Here is a 22,248-nt window from a genome sequence, read left to right on the forward strand (position 1 = left end):
AATAAATACAAGGTTTGGAACTACTGACAATTGGAGATCTTCTGCTTTCATGTAGGCTTATCCTGGGCATTATATTGACAATTAAATAAAACATATAGTTGTACAACTTAATCAATTGTTTCAGCATCTACACTATTGAGTGTATACAGAACATCAGATTTAAAATTTGACAATTGCTGTTGCTGTTAGGCTCACACACTGTCTTTGGTCCAACGATGTAATATGCCTCACAAAGACATTTGGCCTCCAGGCTCTGATTCCTCCTTTATGGTGTTTTCCCAGTCTCAATCCCACTGACTTTTGTAAAATTAGGGGAAACTATATTGACAACCAATCCACAGATTCAATCTGGGTTACCCCTGGCAGCTCTATCTTCTCCCTGCAGGACTTGGCTGGTTCTGCCTGGTGCTCTACCAGTCAGGGCTCAGGGCCATGTCTTGTGTCTCAATATGTATATATTCACACAAATACAATTGCCTTACTTACTTAATTCTAAGACTGTGTCTTGTAATAACAAGAGTACTCAGCATCCTTTTAGGCAAGTAGCAAACTTCCCTATCCTCTTACCTATATCCATTGCTATATAAAAAATACTTATTTTCCTTCTTGGAACTAAGGACCATACAGATACCTTAACATACAACTGCTGCAGACCAATAATGTCCAAATACCCTATAAAATTACAGGAAACTGCACTGAGATCCACCCCACAGATTCAGTCTCGGTTACTCCAGGCAGCTCTATTTTCTCCCAGTAGGGCTGGGCTAGATCCGACCAGAGCTCACACTGGCTACCAGTGTTCTACCCTGACCCAACTCTCTACTGGCTGTTTGGGAGCTTCTAGCTTGTTACAAAGTGTGCGGGGGGGAGGGGATGTATGTGTGTACATGCAGGAAGTCTGCCCTGAATGAAGCCTTCTACACCAGCTTCAAAACTGCTACTGAGCATGGTTAACAACGTCCTGCACTCCTAGTGTGCTGAAATAGCAACTCCTTCTTTGCAGTCTCTCAGGGCTCTGTACTTGTTTGGGAATGTTTCTGTTATCAACCCAGAGCAAGTAGAAACAGCAGCTGTAATTACAGCAATCAGTGTTTTTGGCTAAACACTATGAAATAAGAAAAAGAAATAGGGAGTTACATAAGTCAGGGAATGTCATTTAGCCTCTGCAGTCCTCGGAGGGCCCAATAGTCTAGTGGGTAGCGCCTGAGTATCCTTTAACTCCTTTGAGCTTTCATGATATCTCAAGACTGGTTCGTGTCCCCTCCATCCTGTGAAAAGAATTCCACATTTTTATTTTCTATGCCCGCACAGTGGGCCATCTGGAAGCTATACAGCAGCATTGAGAGGTACCACTGCATAATATGTGGGTTGTGGTCTTTCATCAAGTTCAGCCAAAGGAGATGTGCACAGTCAGCTACAAGGCAGAAGAGCTGCTCACACAAGTAATAGTGTAGGGCATCGATGGCCCAGTTCATTGCCATGGCCTCCCTGATGACCAAGTAACCTCCCTCTTATGGGAACAACTTCCTGCTGAGATAGGAAACAGGATGTTCTTCTCCTCCTTCAAATTCTTTAGATAACAGTGTTTCAAGCTCAACATTAGACACATATCTTTGTAGGATAAATGCCTTTGAGAAGTCTGGTTCAAACAGGGGGTACTTTTTCAACTGCTGGGGATCTAATACTTCGTTATTTGCCAGGATGAACTGCTCATAAACCCTACTCAGAGTTGAGTCTGAGTTCCATGAAGTCTACATTGCTGGACAGCAGGTCCAGATTGAAAGGTGGCAGCAGACCCCTGCTGCTCAGGTTGGGTTCAGGTCTTTTACCTATGAGGATGGTCTCTCTCCTTGGTCTTTATCCTCCCTCAGAGCCTTCTCTTTCAAGGCCCTGTCTCAGCTACTGCAGCCATCTCCAGCCCTCCTGGGTCTTCCTGCTCTGGATTAGCCTCTTCTAATGGATGTGCCCCATCACCCTTTGACTACTACTTCTAAAAAAGGTGTAACTGGGTAGTCCAGGTCTTTAGTCATGCCAGCCCATACTGTTTCAGTGTGTTTTTGCACAGGCAGCTGTACTTCTCTAATTGGATAGGGTCATATGTCTCTGTGGATACACTGGATTTAGATCATGCCTCCAGATTTACCTCCGGACCCCACCAGACTCTCCCTGGCTACAGTCTGAGTCTATAAGTCCTGTACTGCTTCTCCATCCACTTGCACAGCGACTAACATTTTCCCTGGGCCACTTTTCTGAGCCCAGTTATTAGCTGTCCAGGCCTGCCTTTAATTATAGTCCATGAACCAGCAGTATCTTCTGAAATGTCCTTGTTGTCCACATGCAAAACAGTTCCCCATGGGCAAAGCTGGTTCTGTTGTTGATTCTCCCAAGTGGGATGGCCTCTTCAGATAAGGTTGCTCAGTTTGAACAGGAAAGCCAACTAACAGTTGACTTTCAGGGTCCTCTCTTGGTCTTCGTGTCCCCATCCATTAGGGTTGGGTGTCCAACTTCCCCAAGATACACCTGACGGATGTTTAGGTGTCTGGGTTACATGAGGAGGGGGGCATGCAGGACTGATTTTTGGTGTTTCTACCTCCAGCCCAATGGACACCAAGTAATTCTCCACCAAAGACACAGCCTCTTCCAAGTTTCCAGATGATGTCTTACCACCCATTCATGCCCCCCCACCCCTACCAGGGAGAATTTGGGTGAACTGTTCCATGACAGTCATCTCTGCCACCTAAGCTACCATGCATCCCTCTTGCTGGAGCCCATTCCAGCAATGCTCTTTCAGGTTCTGGGCAACAGTCCATGGTCATGCTCAGGGGTGGGGGTGGGGATTTCTCGTGGCAGAACCTCTACCAGTAGGTTTCAGGTGAGATGTTAAGGATATCTAGGAGGGCTGCCTTGACATGCATGTAGTCCTGTTCAGCCTTCATGTCAAGGCACCGATATGCCGCTGGGGCCAGTCCGTTCAAGTAGGGGACCAATAGGGTGGCCCAGCTTTTCTTGGACCATTGGGCCGCGATTGCATCTCTCTCAGACATGAAGCCTCTGGGTTGTCCAAGAGGCCCATTTTTGTCAGCTTTATAGGGATGAGTGTTATTGAGTTAGTATTTCTCCCTCCTGTGGTTAGACTCAAGGCCACCCCAGGTGGCAATAGAAACGTTGCCATCTGCTGGATGAGCCACTCATGTTGTTCTTGCTGCTGCACTGCCATTTCCTTAATCAGCTGCTGCTGTGGCACTGGCAGCTGTTGTTAGGCAGCAAGCTTCTGGAGCAGATGAACTTTGCTATTGCTGGGTGGCCTATTGCTGCTGGTTGTTAAGAACCCACTTCGGCAGTTCCTCAAAATTTGTCTCTCTCTCTCTGGCCTATCATCAGTCTTGGGAATACTATGTTAGCCCACATTTTCCACCAAATGTAATATAGTCCTTAGAGAGCCGTATCATGATGGTCTAATGGGTAGCACACCCAGTATCCAGACTCTCCTCTCAGCAGGAAGGCCTTTTAGTCCAGTTCCTCAGTTGTGTATGAGCTGAGCTTCACCTGAGGTTTTCTAAGTGCTTTCCCTCTTCTTACCAGAGGGTGAATGGGGTGGGGATGAGGCTACTGTCCCTCCCTGAAAGAGGGGTAGTTGCTGGGGGGGCGGGCCCTTCCACTCCACTGGGCTCTGACCCAGAGCCTTGTGACAGCCAATAAGTGCCTGGCACCTGGAAGTGCCCTCTATGTTATCTCTGGGTCACTTCCTACCATCCATCTCTCCCCTCTGCTCTAAGTCCAATATAAGATAACAAAAGAAAAATAAAAGGCAGCTAAACCTTCTGCCCCAACCGAGCTCAGCAAGCAGTCCTATTCCTCACAGGGACGCTTCTTCAGAACTCTTGCTCAGGAGCCCTGAGGGTAGGTCTTTATTTCTCCCCACTCTCCCCCCTTCTGAGCTGGGTTGCTCCCTTTTAAGTCTTCTCTCCAGCTGGAGCATATTCTGAAGGTTGGGAAGGGCAGGACTACCTGGGCCCAGTATTGTCTTTTAACCTCTTGGGGCCAAGTGTGGGGTTTGAACACTCCATCACAGGGGATAATAATTAACCTGCTGCACAGATATGTTATGAGACTTAATGACTTAATGCTCATAAAATACATTAAGGACATAGGCTGCTAAAAATGACATCAAAGTGCTGAATAGGACTGTTGTTGAGAATTAGGGGTTTCCAAGGAGACAAATAGGTGATATCTTTCAGTAGCTCAACCAATTATTTTTTAATTTATTTTACTTGTAGTTACTGGTCAATATTGTTTACCTTATAGAAATACTACTTGGTGTAAAAATTTAAAAAGTTTTCCCTTCAAATACTGACAGTTTTTACCACAAGTGGAGGTGAACTACATTGACTTGTTTACTGTGTTTTGAACTGATACTATATATAAAAGTGTTACACTATATGATAGGATAAAAATTCAAATATTCAAACAGTAACATAGCTGTAATCCAAATACTGCCGAGAATGAATTGCTGTACAAGAATCTAAATTGCAGGCAAAACTGCTGCACTGCAAGCCCTCCATCTCCGAAAGTTGAAAGTTGATATGAGATATCTGTTATTCATAATATCAAAATCATTGAGGTGTAAAATTGTAGGTGTAGTGTCAAGCACAATGTATTATTTCTCTAGTCAGAAAAGACATATCCTTTGCATACCTAGAGCTGCCCTGCTGCTTTTTTTTTTTCCCTTTCTTTCTACCAGTGCTAGCTTGGAGCCTACAAATATTTTGAGGATGTGACAAAGATGTCTTGGCTTGGTCCCCATGAAACTATGATAATTAGGGGAACCCTGTTGGAGGACAGCTGCTTCTTTACATCCTACTGAATGTCCCAGCATATGTGCTATAAGTTCCATAGGCTGTGCGGAATATAATCAAGGCAGCTGCCAGTCCCTCAAGTATGGAGGCGTTTCTTGGCAGAGTCCATTCTTAAGACTTTGAGACCTATGAATGAACAGATTTTCATAGCTGCCGATCACCCTGCCACATCATAATACATTTCAAACCACACTTTTAATAACATCTTGTAAGAAATGTTCTCTCTTTTCAGGCTGCAGCCACTACCTTGACAGGCTCTTAGCCTTGAGAAGTTGTAGAAAAAGTGGAAAGCCTGTAAACTCTAGATGTTGCAGACAGAAGTTATTTTTGACTGTGTGCTAGAATTAATGCTAGGGCCCAGCCCAGCACTTGTTAAGGGAATAATTGGGGCTTAAGTGTTGGAGACAACCTTATGCACAGGAGAGAACTTTTTCTTTAGAAATTAAATGGGTCAGTATCTTTGGTCAACTTCTGAGAGCCCTTCCTACTGCTTTTGTCAGGACTTTTTTCAGCATGTAAATTTCATGGATTATATCACTGTGGGATAGAGGTGCAGATTCAAGCTTCACAGAAGAAGGAGGTTTTTGCTCAAGCCTGAAAATTCTGTTGTGTGGGAATTACAGTGCTTTTGGCCACATAATCAGAATTAGTCTTCATGGTAAAATCCTGGCCCCATTGAAGTCAATGGAAGGATTTATATTGCTGTATAAAACTGTCCCAAAGGTATAATAATTCAGTGAAAAGTTGTGTCTCTAAATAAATACCAGCATCCTGGTCCTACTCTCAGTATAGTCAACGGGCTCTCTGCTATTGACTTCAAAGGGAATAGAATCAGACCTGTGGTCACTAAAGAAGTGATAAGACTCATCTACACTGATACAATAGGTTGGGATTGATTCATCTTTAACTTACACTGGTTCTACACCAATGTTATATCCATGCAGTTACTCCTGTTTTATGCTGATGAAAATGAGAGGACAATTATGTCTGTTAATGCTCATTATATATGATATCGTCCCACAAAGCCCAATCTATAATTGCTGAAATGCATGTCTCTGGAAGGATTTAAAAGGGACCTATACATCATGTTTGTATGCTTCCTATACGTTATGAATAGATCAGCTTTATAACTCCCAATAGAGAACACCTGTATTAGATACAATGTCAAATTTCCTACTTGTCAACAAAAAAAATTATACATATTCCTCTGAGAAAACAGTGACCCACTTAAGAATGATTGACAAAATATATCAGTCATAGCTAGCTGACACCAGATATGTTTTTATTTTTAAAGCGAGTTCTTACATAAATTGGAGATGCAAAATTCATCCTGTAAGGTGCATTATAATTAAAGCACAATCTAAAAAAATTATAATGTTGGGATGCTATTAAATAATTATGGTTTATTCACATTTTTTCCATATTTCAATGTCTGTACTTTCTCTCTGATGGCTATATGTTTACAGCGAATCACTCATTTCTAAGTGAAAACTGTATACTGTAAGACTGAATTATTCATATGATTCCTGTTCAGCCCTATTTCTATTTACATTTTTGATACTGAAAAATATTCTTCGAAGATTAAATTTAGCAATTAAAATTCAAAGGAACAATTTGACAATGCACATTATTAAATCATAAACAACTGGGACAGAAGAAAATGAAAAATAGAAAGTGGTGGGTATTAACTAGCTCTGATGTTTTCAGTCATTCATAAGTGGGTCATAGGTTTCCATTGTAGTATTAATATAGTTTATTTTAATGGCAAGCACTACATTTGAAATTACATACAATAGTGACATTTTCTATGAACCACATTCTAATATCCCCATTCATGCTGGGTAGTACCTTACTCTGCAAGCAAATCTGTTGACACTAGTGGGGCTGCTCCTGGAGTAAGGTATGAACCAAAGTGAGTACACTACAGCTATGAGAACCTGCCCCTCTGGGATTTGCAAAGTATTTGTCCATTTTATTTTTATACAACATTTACAATAACTATTTTTACATAATCATTTGGCCATTAATTTTCATGTACACTCATCCAGATAGGCATGTGTTGAATTTTTGGGGAGGATAAAATGCCATTAGTTGAGCAGAACTAACTTAATGTGATCTTTGTCCATTATGCTATTCTTTAAATGTAAACCAAGAGACAATACAGGAAACATTGAAACTATTCCTGATACAATTTATATTATAAATTACAATGAAAAATGATCATAAAGGAGTTCTGGGAAGAGATTGAAATGGCTCCAGTCATTTGATTAGTGCTTCTGTACTGAGGAAAAAGAAAAGGAAACACAAAACAGTTACAATATAGCTCAATGGAACAGATAGAATACATCTGAAGTAATGGTTAAAATGTCAGAGGTAGTGCTAGGCCCTCACAATGCTTGCAATAAATAGGATTCCCTCGTGTGTCACAATCCCACCACTAGGGCTGCTTATTCAGCAGAAGTTGGTAAAACCTGAAGATGTGATCTTTGCAGCAGCTGATAAAGATTATATTGTAATTGACTCAAAACAGGCCAGACAGCTTCTGCAGCTTAAAGAGTCTCTAGTAAGTTTATTTTATACAAGGCACTGCAAAGTGTACCATGGAGAATAATATTGACTTATCGGGGATAGGCTTGATGGGCCTGATTTTCATACATCAAAGCTTCCTTACACAGCTCCAGTGGTGTAAAGGAGCCTTGAAGAGAGTGTAAATGTAAATTATAGCCACTTCACCCTCATTGCATTGCCAAAGCAGTGTAAAGTGGTTTAGTGTAAATGAGTATCAAGCTTTATCCTGGTGCTTTAGTCAGTCCTTTATTACTTTTATGTAATCACTATGATTCTTTTATACTTGCTATCTAGTATAAAGGAATCTCACACCACATAGACAATAAGATCTCTAGCAGCTCTGACCATAGCTGGTTTTTTTTAGCCCTGAAGGGCAAAAACAGGTCTGATTTGGTTTTCAAAATCATGCCAATCAGCTTTTGGGTTTCCAAAACCAGGGACAGTTCACACTCATGTCCCACTTCACCCAGACAAGTGTTTGAAGGATTGGGATAAATACAGAAGTTCAGTTTTTGCCTATCTCTGAATTTTAGCTCCTAGTGTAGGATAGATCCCCGGTGGTATAAATTAGGATAGCTGTATGTTGAAGCCAACAGAAGTGCACTTATGTACAGTAGCTAAGGATGTGGCCTGTTGACTTCCCATAAAATCACAGATTTTTAAGGCTAGACAGGATCATTATGGTCATCTAGTCTGACCTGCAGCATAATACTATGTGGATAGAACAGAAATTTCATTCTTTCACTGTATAAATTCCATTAATATTAAAATGTTGAATCCAGATCAAAATAAATTGAAAATGTGGTCAAACTCAAATTAGTGTCATATACTATTGCTGATCTGTACATGTTACTCACACTCATGTCAACAGAATTTGTTCAAGAGGATCTGGCCCTAATGGCTAACAAACTCTTTCCTTTTTGACCATTAAGGTTATTTCTATTTTACATGCAATTGTGTGAGAGTTTCCAATCCCATAAATTGCCAATATCATTCTTAGCAAGATAATTTCCACTCACAGAAGGCTCAAACACCAGCACACTCAGTAAATTTTGGCTAGACTCTGAGTATAGCTTTATACATTATTAGTCATGTTAGTAGTTCTGTATTATTCAATGGGGCATTCTTGTTGATAACAGTGGAACTACTCATGTGATTAAGGGCTACTTATTGATAAATTTGCAAGATCAGTCCCTTTGCTCTCAGAGACTGGATTGCCACATTCACTTAATTCAACAGGAGTTATGTTCATGTTTCTCAGGGAAGATTTTGGCATTTTATCTTTAAATACATTTCACAATTTGTCTCATGGCAAGGAAAGCCTCTTACTGTTTGACCTTTTGTACTAAAGGGATGAATTAAGTTGATGCTGTAAGTTTGGTTAATTGGTTCCTTTAAGTTTTTACCTTTGCAATGTAGACAGTCTCTCCCCACTATGCGGTAGGAGCAAAGCTTGTGCATTAGCTTCAGCATTCATAACTGAGTACCTTAAAGTTGTCCAGTTTATATTCAGATATGCAGTTGTTAAGACAATGTTATGTACTGGTATGTTAATATATGGTTTATTGCAAATAAACAAGCCCTGCAGTGTTATGTTGCAGTTTTAAACATGTCAGGAAATACAAAGTTATAGTTCCCACACCAGCAGTTACTGGATCCTCTTGTGCATACTCTGTGCAGTATTTTTTTTGACTGTACATATTGTTAACTTTTATGCTTTCAAAAACAACCATAACTCCTGCCCACATTTGACCTAACAGGAACAGGTTTCTATCATAACAATTACAATTTTAGGGCCCCATCATGCAGCCTTTGGAAATGTGAATGCTTCAACAATGAGTAAGAGCTGTAGAACCAGGCCCCTAGCCACTTACATTTTCATTTGTAGGCAAGGGTAACATACACTGCACATAGATTGATTACTCTCTCTCCTACCTGGTAAAAAAAAGTAATATATTTGCCTTGTTCAATGAGTGGACTACTCTGGGGTCTGTAGCCAAAATTTATAGAGTAGATGGGGTGAAACTGGATATATTGTGTGTATCTGTAGGGTGATGTGTCTGAGTCTCAAATGAAGGGGAAGAATGGCCTGCAATAGCGGCTACTCTGTCTCTGTCCCGTTCAGCGGGGTAGTGTTGTATGCAGAGCCAGTAAGAAGACTCCCTCTGTGACACTCAGGCCCCCCATGTGTTCCAGAGTGCACACCATTTGAGGCCCATGGTGGAACCACAAGTGAATTTCACCCTGGTTTACTGCAGGTGAGTATGTCATCACTGAGATAAACATAGCTGAATTTACCTCACCATGTACTAGGCCAGCTATCCGCATATTCATACTATGGGGAAAGAAGGATTTTGGCACCTGAGTACATTGCTAGAGTTAGAAGAACACAGTTTGCTGTTCTTAAGTCATACCCAGTTTAGACTACAGCTTAGAACTGTGCATCTGGCATTCTTTACACAACCTTCCTTTTCTTAGCTGAAGGATACTTTTCTAATAACCTAAATCTGATTATTAAAAACACCATTACATTTTTTTAATAATGCCTTCTTCTAACCTACATAACCGTGCAAGAAATACTGAAATAAAAAATAATTTACTGTGTTAAAATATATGGATAATAAATATTTTTATGAATATGGCATTTTTTCCAGGCATTTTTAGCAATTGTATATTAACATCTTTTACTTTACATATGACATTGTGCTGGTTTCTTTTGAAACAAATTAAAATGGAGAGCGAGATTCTTCGGTCTCTCTCCTGTTTGATAGTAACAATTTCCAAGAGATGTTGCAGATGATTTCCTCAAGCTGATCTTTTAATTTTATGTAACATTAACAGGTAGGGTATTGATAGCTGCTGTAGGCTATTTTAGCTACTGTCAAAAGCTTTGCCATTAGTGTATCTTGTTTTATGCTACGCAGCATAGTAGGATAATGATAGCAAATGCATTTTCACCTTCAAGAGCAGAGATATACTGTATATAGTATTCTACTTCATTTCTAGAAAACTGCAGGGTGTAATTTTAATTCATTTTCTTCCGTTATATCTTTTTTATTGAATTGTTTATAATTCACTGCTTTTCTATACCTTACCTAACTCTATACACATAACATGATTTTTGTTGCTGACACATAAGCCCTCAGGAACCTATTTGGTCAAACAATGGAAGAATGCTATCAAGTTTAATGACAATTTCCCCTCTACATAAACACATGCTTTCCTGGTATATTACGTTAAAGCACTTCTAACAAGGTCAGTGATACTATTTTATCTTCCATTACTTTGAGGCATAGATATCAATCTTTATAAGCAATAAAGATGTATGAACACCAACAGTTTCTGTAACAGGCTTTGTTACATCTGTAAAGCTAGATTTATATTTGCTTTATGATATATGGATGCAGACATTCAGTGATAGAATCTGTGTTCTCAGAGAGAACATTCAATATATGAGGCCAAATCCTCAACTCCACACACAGCCTCCCTGGCCGGAGGCTGCTCTGGGGATTCCTGGAGAGACGTGAAGGAAAGCTAGGAGCCTAAGGAAGTTAGGCAACCAAATCCCATTGAAATTCAATGAAGTCAGGCATATAACTCCTTGTGGTGCCTTTAGAAATTTCAGCCTGAAGGAATATTCCCCACAGACAACAGAGGCAGTATCCTCCATGACCCCTCTGCGTCTCTGGGAGTAAATAGCTAGTGGATCCACACTTCAATGCATCCATTGCCTCTGTTCCACAAAGCCTTTTGCACCTTGGGATCTCCTGTGGAGTAGGGGCTCTGTGGTGGTATCCAAACTTAATCCAGCTTTCTTAGTGGAACATTCCAGTTCCATTGGCTCAGGGCTGTTCTGAGCTGCGGAGAAGGTGACAGGATGAAGCCCACAAAAACATATTTTCAGTGTTTGTTACTTAGCTCCAATAAATATATATATGACTATTTACGTTTTTCTCTCTTCCCCTGAATTTATGGGTGTATCATATACATGTATTCCAGAGTAGTTCTTGAAAAAAGTATCTTGCTCACTATTCCCTCTCAATAAAATACATTCTGACATTCAAGGCTCCTGTTAAATCCATAATGGCTGCTTTGTTTGCCTACATAGGCACTATATCACATTATTTAACTAACAACTTTGTGAACTACATGGACATATGCTGAGCTGGAAAGGTAAACTTTGTTTTCTGCTATATAAAAAGACTGTTAATGTTGCAAAGTCAAGCACTCTGAAGTTAGGAAATGCCAGAATCAAAGTTACTAGTGCAGCCTTAATTTGACTCCCATGTGCATATGCATAATAAGAACTAAGGTGAGAAGAAGATGACGCTGAGGGAGGAAGAACGATAAAGAGGAAAAGTAATGGGTTCTGAGGGAAAATCATCTCCCCTGTTTCTGAAAGGTGTAGTAAAATGGCTAAGGCAAAGTGAAAACAGCTCACTAGTGGGGTGAAAATAACCCTGAATGGGCTATAATGACTGAGCCCGACATTCTGTCAGGGCCAGTTCTACAGTTTTCGCCACTGCAAGCAACACGCCGAATTGCCGCCACGGGCGGTGGGGCATGAGCCACACCAGAGTTTCTGGCACCCTAGGCAGAATTTGGGGGGCAGCATTTTGTGCGCTCCCCATGGGGCGCGCAGGAGCTCCCGGTTCCGCTCCCGTCGCGCCGCCGAAGAAGGACCCTCCACCGAAATGCTGCAGGCGACAGCGGCACTCATTGAGCTGCTCAATTGCCTGCCGCTGTTTTCCGCAGCCCGTCGGCAGAAGGTCCTTCTTCGGCAGCGTAACGGGACTGGAACAGGAAGCTCCCATGCACCCAGTGGGGAGTGCATAAAATGCTGCCCCCCGAATCCTGGCACCCTAGGCGACTGCCTACGGTCGCCTAATGGAAGCGCCAGTCCTGCGGCGGGGGCAGTCCGTGTGCCCCATAGGGTGGCAGGCGCATTTCTGCAGCGGCAGCAATTTGGCAGCAGCTTCTATGTTTAGCTGAAGCCGCCGCGGATAGCTTACCATAGAAGCTGCCGCCAAATTGCCGCCACTGCGGAAATGCGCCTGCCACCCTAACGGCGCACAGACTGCCCCAGCTGTCCGCGACAGCAATTGGGCGTGCTGCTTGGGGCCAAAACAACAGGGACTGCCGCCCCTTGCAGAATGCCGCCGTAAGTACCAGCTTGGAATGCTGGTGCCTGGAGCCGGCCCTGCGTTCTGTGAATTATTTCCTCTTCATTCAGATCTCTTGTCCATGTGACTTATCAAAACCTGTTTTCACCTAGCCTTTGCCAAAACTAAAATAAATGAGGAATCAATTAATACATTCATGATTCAAACAAACTAAAATAATGGTTTAATTCTTTGGGTCTCCCAATATGTTTCTGTGTCTCATCTTTGTCTGACTGTTTATAGTGAGTTTTAGGTCAGGGACTGGCAACCTTTGGCTTGCAGCCCATCAGGGAAATCCGCTGGCAGGCTGGGATGGTTTGTTTATCTGCAGCGTCCGCAGGGTCAGTCGATTGCAGCTCCCACTGGCCGCGTTTCACCATTCCAGCCAATGGGGGCTGCAGGAAGTGGCGGCCAGCACATTCCTTGGCACCTGCCGATTCCTGCAGCCCCTATTGGCCTGGAACGGTGAATTGCAGACAGTGGGAGCTATGATTGGCTGAACCTGCAGACGCTGCAGGTAAGCAAATCGTCCTGGCCCGCCAGCGGATTTCCCTGATGGGCCATGTGCCAAAGGTTGCTAATCCATGTTTTAGGTCAACAGTTTAGGTGGAGCAATCTGGGGGCCCTGTTCATTTTTCTGCAGCCCAAGTCTTGGTCCCCCTGCCCAGCTTGGAGTGTTACAGGCATCTAGTACAGGGGCTTTGGCTCCAGTGGCCCATGATCTTGTTATTAAAGTACACTTCTCAGGGTTCTCCTCAGAGCTGTATGTTGTTGCTGCCCGGCACGTAGTGCAACCAGGTACCTTTCCCTGCCTATTCTACCATGAGTGAGCACTATACAGTCTGAGGAATCCCAAACAAATTCTTCATTTGGAGAATTATTCCACTGTTCCATATGTTAACAGCTGTGAACGGTACATGGAATATGGATGACGGTCAATTTACTTTACTCTGATTTATGCTCCCATTTTTCTAAATTGGGCATTGCTTTGAGTGCAAGGTGGCCCAATGGCAGAGCTTCCACTGTCCCTGAACATGCCACGGTATCAAATAATTATTGCTTAAATAAAGGCCAGGCTGGTTGAGCTGGAGAAGCTGGTTGTCCCTGAATTCTGCAGTAAGAGGGAAAAGGTGATTGTGAAAAATAATGTTCTGAGTCTTGCTCATTTGTCAGCAATTATCTAGTTTACATCTGTCCCTGCTGATGAGCCTCAGAATTCATAGGATTTGTTTGCTTTATATGGAGTTAGTTAACTGGTATTTGTTTTAAGCCTCCCCATTCTCTACCTGCATCCTTTCATGTTCTATATTTGCATAACTTAGGGCAGAGGTGGGCAAACTTTTTGGCCCGAGGGCCACATTTGGGTATGGAAATTGCAGTTGGAATGTGGGAGGGGGTGAGGGCTCTGGCTGGGGGTGCAGGCTCTAGGATGGGGCTGGAGATGGGGCACAGGAGGGGGCTCCACGCTAGGATCAAGGGGTTTGGAGAGTGGGAGGGGATCAGGGCTCAGGCAGGGGGTTGGGGCATGGAGGGGTGGGTCAGGGTTGCAGGCTCTGGGTGGCACTTACCTCAATGGCTCCCAGATGCAACAGCATGTCCCTTCTCCGACTCCTATGCGGAGGCGCAGCAGGTGGTTCTGCTGCGTGCTGCCCAGTCTGCAGGCGCTGCCCCTACAGCTCCCATTGGCCATGGTTCCTGGCCAATGGGAGCTGTGGGAACAGTGCTTGGGGTGGGGGCAGCATGCAGATCAGAGGCCCCTGGCTGCCTCTACAGGAGTGAGGTGAGGGGACATGCCGCCGTTTCCGAAATCTGCGTGGAGCAGCCCCCAGCCCTGCTCCCCAGCTGGTGAAGGGCAAGCCCCAGACCCTGCTCCCCAGTGGGAACTCGAGGGCCAGATTAAAATGGCTTCTCGGCCAGATCTGGCCTATGGGCAGTAGTTTGCCCACCCCTGACTTAGAGTATGTCTATACTGCAATTGGAGATGTGACTGCAGCTCGTGTAGGTGTCCTGCACTAGCTTTAATCTAGCAAGCAATGCTAAAAATAGCAGTGAAGAAACAATAGCACAGGCTTCATTGCAGGCTAACGTGTACATAGCCAGGAGGCCTGGATGAGCTTGTACAGCTTGTGTTGAAACCTGTGCTGCTGTGGGCTTCATTGCTATTTTTAGCCATTCTGCCACGAGTATATCTATTTGAGCCACTGTCACATCTCTGACTACAATGTAGATATACCCTAAGATTATATATGCTTCAAGGCAGGGTGAGTTTCTTTTTCTTTCTTTCTTTTTCTGTGTCACACAAATGTATGGTACTATAAAAATAATAATAGTAATCACCCCAGGTCTGGTATGTGTTTTCCGTTATATTTAAATAAATACTACCCATTGTGTCCCAGGATTGTAGCTAAATGGAGAGCTTCTGTCAATCTAACACCTTTCATGAGCACTCAGTTCACATTGAGCATTGAATAAAGGACAGAGAAAAGTCCTAGGAAGGGGGTTGTTGCAGCTGCAGTCTCCTCTTCACCAGTAACTTTATATATGACAGCAAGTTTCAGCTGGATTTTAGTCAGGGTCACTGAACCATGATGGTCATTGTTAAAGTCTGTGGAGTATTCTTTTGTTACAAGCTGATTCCAGGAATTTCTTGATATTTATATACATTTACTGATCAAATCCAATGTCTTCCAACATCCATTTCAGTGCAGGTGCAGTGATGCATGCCTGCATTTTTGTGATCAAAATCAAGCTCCTAGACTTGTATTAAACACCACTGACTATAGATCATGAGGTCCTTTCAGATCAATTGAAACATCTTGTAGGAGTGCCTAGTTCTGTGTTTACCTAGTTTTCTTCTTATTTACTTAAATGGTCACCATTTGTATGATATGCATTGAAGTATTCAGCTCAAGTTAATGTAGTTCCCCAGGGCTCTGTTCTTTGCTCAATGCTTTTTAGTATTTATATGACTGCAATGACTTCAGTTTTCCAACAGTATGGACTCAATTTTCACTGCTTTGCTGATAATACTCAACTCAACCTGACTTTTTTTTTCTGATTCTGCTTATCCTGCCTGACAGCAGCTCAGACATAAATGTCCCAACATTTGTTTTTAAATTTAATGCCTCATAGGAGGAATTTTTATGAACTGGAGCACCGGTTACAGAGGCATTGCTCATTCTTCTAAAATACAGATTGATGGTGATCACAATGCTTTTACAGACGTTGCTGTAGTGTTTATCTTAGTTATGTCTTTTGTTCAACGTGCATCATCTGTAGTTAGAAAACTGTATTACTATTTAATAAATATTTGGCCTCAGGAGATTTATGCATTGTTTGCTTCATCTGTTTTACTATGACACTATTTTACTTTACAGACCTCCCGATAGAGCTGCATGGATTACAAGCTGTGCTGAATGCTCTGGAGTCTTTTATCATCACCAGGCATAGTCTATATATTCACTATCCTATTTCTGAAGTTATCACACTGGTGCCCAAATTTGTACTGTATTTAAATTGCTATTTTGGGTCTGAATCCTGTGACTCTTGGCTACATGACCTGTATTATGTAAAGTCAGTTCCTCTGATATAGTATCATTGGGGACTGATCCAACTCACATTGCAGTCAATGGGAGCCCTTCAATTGAGCTTAGTGAATAAGTCCTTAATTTGCCATCAATTAAGTGCACAAATGTGGATGAAATCTTGAAACCAGTTTAAAGTTTGTCTAAGCACACCAGAAGAGGAATTACCAACTCTCATCACTCCCTGCAAAATGGAATCTGAGGTGGGGCACATCAGAACGTGGAAAAATATTTCCATGAAAAGTTTTATCAAAGCCATTTCCCACTTTACTCCAAAAGGTTTGAAATTTTCTGATGACTACCTGTCTGAGCATTTTATATAAAACTTATTTGCACTCAGAGCTGCTCCAAAACCTAATTATTGTGTCCTAATTGACATTTTGGGCAAAAATTCCATCCCCCACAGTCCCTGCTGGGTTAATGTAGCGTTTGCCTTGATCCATGCATTTTATCTGTGCTACTCACAGAAGAGACAGAGCTAATGGAAGAGAAAGCAAAATTCCCACCAGCTTAGAAAGAATCTTGAAGCTGTAAGGTACTATACAAATGCTAAATATCATAATTAATAGTCATCATTAATATTTCCAATTACATTCTAATATTTCTTTGGCTTCCTTTATAAAATAACTTCTATAAATTTCTATCAATGTGTAAAGCTTTGTGTTTATAGGATAAAATTTCTCTGTGTTTTCTAGTAAAACTGGATCATTAAACTAAAATCGATTTTAATTTTGGAGCTAAGCTAATAAAATTATATTTTTAAAAACCTATTTAATTTCTAACAGGCTTAGGAGATAATGAGGGGAAAAATGCTGTGGGACAAAACGAAATGTGTTTCAGAGGTGAAAGTTAAAGATCACACACAAAAGATCAAATATACTTTCACCTTTAAACATAGCTCTCTTCCTTGGATTTTGGGTTTTCTTATGCTGTAGTCAGAAAGCTTATTACCATATGAGATCTCATGGTGTATGTCTTTTGAATGTGAACCGAAGATGGCCTCAGCCTCAGACCCCTCATCTTGGTGGTAGAAGGGTCAGTTTCCTGTCTTCACTATGGCTTGCAATAACTACCTTCAGAGTAGACAATTACTCCTATTTGGATTAAATAAAACAAATTTTATTCAACACAGAAGAAAAAGAGAATAAATTAAATACATTGCAGAGCTTCATACTGCTGCTAAGGTTGACACAAGTCTTTTCTAGTAAGGCAGAAAAAATCTTGTGTTACAGATGAAGTTTAAGTAGAAGGTCAAACATCTGGGATTAAGCTACTGTCGTCTTCAGCTCCCCTCTCACATACTTCCTTCTCTTTATTCTCTGTCACCCTCTCTTTCTACCCTTTCACATGATGGGTGTATCCATCTTGTCAGGACTGGTTATGAATGCTGCTTTAATTCTACCCATTTATTTGGGCTTGATCTTATTCCCATTAACTTCAGTACCTGGACCTCTACATTAAGGATACAAAAGCTGCTGCTATTGAAGGCAACTGGAAAACTCCAAGGAAAGGTTTGGATAGACTTTGGGACAGTTACTGTGCAAGAGGGAAGAGAAATGTCTAATGTACATTTCAATATTTGTATATAAGATCTGTAAAAACTGTCTTGTGACAGGGTATATGCCCCCACACAACCCCAAAGGAGTTAATGTGGGCTTGAGGCCAATTAACATACTTAGCAGCACCTGAGAGAGAGAGCAAGCAAACCAAGCTTAATTAATAATGGAGCCCAGCTGGGGAGAGGGCTGGGTGATGTTTATAAAGTCAGGAAGCTTGACACAGAGAGAACCTGCAGGAAGGGAGGTAGAGCTTGATTGTATTTGCTCTCTGGGGGGATAGAAGCAGTTCAGGGAGGTATCAAAGCTTTGGTTGCTAGTTACAGGGTCCTTAGAGTGAAACCAAATGTAGAGGGAGGGCCTGGGTTCCCGTGCCAGTTACCAAGGAAGGTGGGGTGAAAACCCCACTGAGCTCAGAGACCAAGGGAAGACCTGTTTTAAGGTCATTAGACTATAGCTGGGTTGATTTCTGTGTCTACCGGCGGCAGGGACTAATGCATGACCTGTCCAGAAGGCCAAATTGCTAGAAGAGAGACTACCCCAGCAATGCAGTGACTGTTGGTGGGGAGTGCCAAATAGGGAGATATCTGTCATGCCTGGCTACAAAGAGGTGTTTCTGTGGTGAGTAAACCCTTTTACATGCCTGATTCTGTGGGATGAAGAGAACAACCAATAGACTCAGACCGAGGTCCTGTAGCCTGGTGTATGGACATAATTGAGTGAACAATAGAATAACTCAAAGGTATAGTAGCTAAAAACACTATGGGAGTGCTTCAAACACCGATGTCTCAGAGCAAAGACATTAGGAATTCTCACATCCCATGTTGTCCACTCAGCCCTGCTCCTTCCATCCAGGCCCCTTAACCAAAACCCTAATCCCTCAACCCTTCCTTCATTTTCCCATTCATCCTACCACTACTCCAACATCCCCCTCAGTGCACCATTTAGGAACTTCCTGCAGAGCAAAGAAGCAGTTTGAATGACTGTGTAGAAAGGGAGTATGATGAGGAATTGGGAGTGGAAGGAGCAGTGTTGTGGAGTGGAGATCTCAAGGAGGAATAGTGCTTTATGGGGGCATAGAGATTCACAATGAGCGAGACTGTGTTTACCTCTGTTCTCCCACAGTTGTGTAGGAGGAGATAGGTGAAAAAGCATAACTTGAGTGGGAAGGGAGAATGAGGAACCACCAGCGGGGTTCATCAGATCTGTGCTCTTCCGAACTACCTGTAGCTGTCTAATGAATGACTGCAAATAAATGCAACATAATTTTTTTTTTAGTGATTGTTTTAATGCTTTAAAGGTGGAACAGAAGGACAAAGTTTACACCCCAAAATCTGTTATCTCCTTTCCTATTTATTATCTTCAATTTTTAGTAGAGAAATGACATTTAAATTAATGACAGTGTGAAGTTCTAAGTCATTTTGAATGTAACGCTTAATACTGAAATTGTACTTGACAACTAACAATGGGTAAAAGTGATGGATTTTAGTTTGCTTGAATATGACACAAAAAAGATTTTTTTGATTACTGTAGCATGAAAAGATGACATTTCAACACCCAAAAAAGGCAGATCTATTAAATGCAGGCCCCTTTTTAATTTAAATTAAACCTAGCTTTATAAGATGACAATACATTGACTTACTCTCCTGTCAAAGGCCTGAAAGGGCTTGTTTTTCAGGCAGAATTCATTTTAGGTGAAAAATATGGATCTTGCCAATGACAATTTTTGTGATCTCATGCAAGCTAACTCAGTCTCTCTAGGTAGTTAGTGTGACGTTTTTTCCTTGTGAACTAGGAGTCGCATGACTCCACTGAAAGTAATGCAGCTTGTGTGGCTAAATCCCAAAGCATACTGGCAAATCTCAACTTTCTTTAAACATGCATTTAGTTTATGTACAGGCTTACACAAACTCGCCACACAAGAAATTCATCCAAAATCCTGGGAGTCCTCAACATACACTTTAAAAACACAGGGACTTAGGTGCTACTACTTCAGTCATTTTTACTTCTTCCGGATGCCTGACCACACATCACATGATCACTAATCATGTGATCAATATAGCTTAAAACCACATTTAACTGGGTCTAGCTGCATGAGAGAAGTGCCACAGTGATGCACTAAGTTTCTGTTAACAGTTCCAAGCTTTTCATTGGCTTGGACCTTTTAAAATAGAAATAAACAAAATTTACTTTTACATAGTATTTATTCCTATGTGATGCTGCTTCAGCTGCTTGCTCAAGATTTGGGGGTTTTGCCATTCTTGTATTCCCACTGAATTATTGATTAAATGTCAATTCTGTGTTCACTGTTCAATATTGATAATAGAGGAAGGAAATTGTCTGTGGCAAGTGTCTATGGAATAATATTTATTTTATAATGTACAATACCAGTATGGAGTATTATAACATGAGGTATGAACTGGTATTTTATTGTTTAATTCCTTTGTGTGTGGGCTTCATTTGGTATTTTGATTTTTAATTTTAGCTCTGTTTAACAAATGCAAATCAGGGATGCAACAATTAAAATAAGACATTCAGATTTTGCAGCAAGGCCCTAATACTGTAAAATATTTAAGCATGTGCCTAATTTTAAACACAGGAGTAATCCCAGATCTCTAAACGCCAGGCTGAATCAGGATCTAATCTTGGAAATATAATAAATAAATTTTAAAAAATTAAGTCCATTGCGTAAGATCTATGGATATGATTTCAATACAAGCTACATTACCACTATTGCATCATTTGAAATTTTTGTTTGTAACTTCCTCTTTTTTTTTGTTTTCATATTTAAAAAAAAGTATCACTGCAGATTAAATATCTTATTTATATTGCACACTTTTTAGGAAGAAAATTAATTCACATATATTACTGCAAGGAAGTCCCAGTTGGTAAAGCTCTTGCTGGGAAAAGGTTATTTGTAATGACCAAATTCGTCACTGTTTGGAATCTCGTAAAGGTCACAATAGAAGGTTTTCACTTGTTTTAAATAAAATTCTGTATTTCAAAAATAAATATGCTTTACTTTCATTTCATAGAAATATCAAAGCTATTTGCACTATAATTTACTTTTTGAGCTCCTGACATTTACCCAGCTGACTATCTTTGGAGAACAATCACTTGATTTGGCTAGGAAGGTCTATAGGTAAGAAAACTGCAATGCATCATACTGCAATTTGTAATTGACACAGTGCATAGATTCTGCAACTTAAAGGGTGAGCCTGTGAAGCATATTTATGTCTACTAGGGGGCTCAAATCTAAAACTAAGGTGTGAGGTGTTTTTTAAGTAGGCAAATTTGATAAACAGAAAATAACGCTGGAAAACTGTGCCAATTAATTTAATTGATAGGGTACAATATGACAGCTCGTTAACTGTTCACTGCAGTCTATGCAGCATACTGGGATGGGGAGTAAAGAATACCATTAGTCAAACGAAATTATGGGAGAAAATTTTGCTAGTTCAGTTGCAAGTAACCAAATACAGAACATAGGTTCAAACCCCACTCAGAGGATTGGAAAAATTACTATTCTTTGATGTAAAGGCCTTGGGGATTGGAAATGTGACATAGGACCTTTCACATACAGGCTGCCTCTTCAAATTCAACCATGGGAGGTAGTGACCAAAAGTTGTTATTACTGTTTGTTGAAGTGAGTTGGTGGTATCAGTCCAGTTCTTAGTGAGACAAATTTGTATTTGGCCAGGATCACTAATGTTGAGTGAAGGATATCTGAACATTTGCCACAAGTGGCTAAGACTTCAATTTTATATTTCATTATCTGAAGGATTTCATTCTCTACATGCAGCAACTCAGTCTTGATTTTAACCACATGAGCCCTTTAAGTAACAGCCTTTTCAAATTGCAAATCACTAGCAAAATAAGATATTGGGTGTGGATGCGCTACCCAGAAGGGTGTAAATCACATTAATGATGTAGTAATGCACCTAGAGAGCAGAGCTATTCAGAGTTGTTGTGTTTGGAGCAACAGCATTTTAAAACCTAGAGATGGATTTAAACAGTGAAATTACTAGGAAGCTTGCTTCAACCACACAAGCAAGCTGAGAGAACAATATCCTTGTGGTCAGTTTCAGAAATATATCCATGTAACTTCAAATCAGCTAATCAGAGACAAGATAAGACTACACCCTCCAAATATACCATCATTGTCTGTACATATCCTGAGAAAATGGCTCTCATGTGTACTGGCACCTACCAGGGGCTTCTGGCTAACCCTTTCATGGGTCTTGCATACTCATTTTCTTTCTGCTCCTGCATCCATGCTTCCCCTCCCTAAACCTATTTACCAGGCCACCTCCCTCTTATTCAAATCCTTCCTAAAAAGACACTTCTGGCATGTAAAAAAAGCTTATAAACATAATTCAATGGCACTATCGAGATGTGTACATGCCTAACGAAGTAGCTGCCTTATCTTTGTTACTCTTGTCCTTCATCTCTCTTTCTCTCCTCTCACCCTCCCTCCCCTCTTTGGTCTGCTTGCGGAACCCACGTTTTGTGTCCTATTTGT

This window comes from Gopherus flavomarginatus, chromosome 7 (genome assembly GCF_025201925.1).
Source record: "Gopherus flavomarginatus isolate rGopFla2 chromosome 7, rGopFla2.mat.asm, whole genome shotgun sequence".
Lineage (NCBI taxonomy): Eukaryota > Metazoa > Chordata > Testudines > Testudinidae > Gopherus > Gopherus flavomarginatus.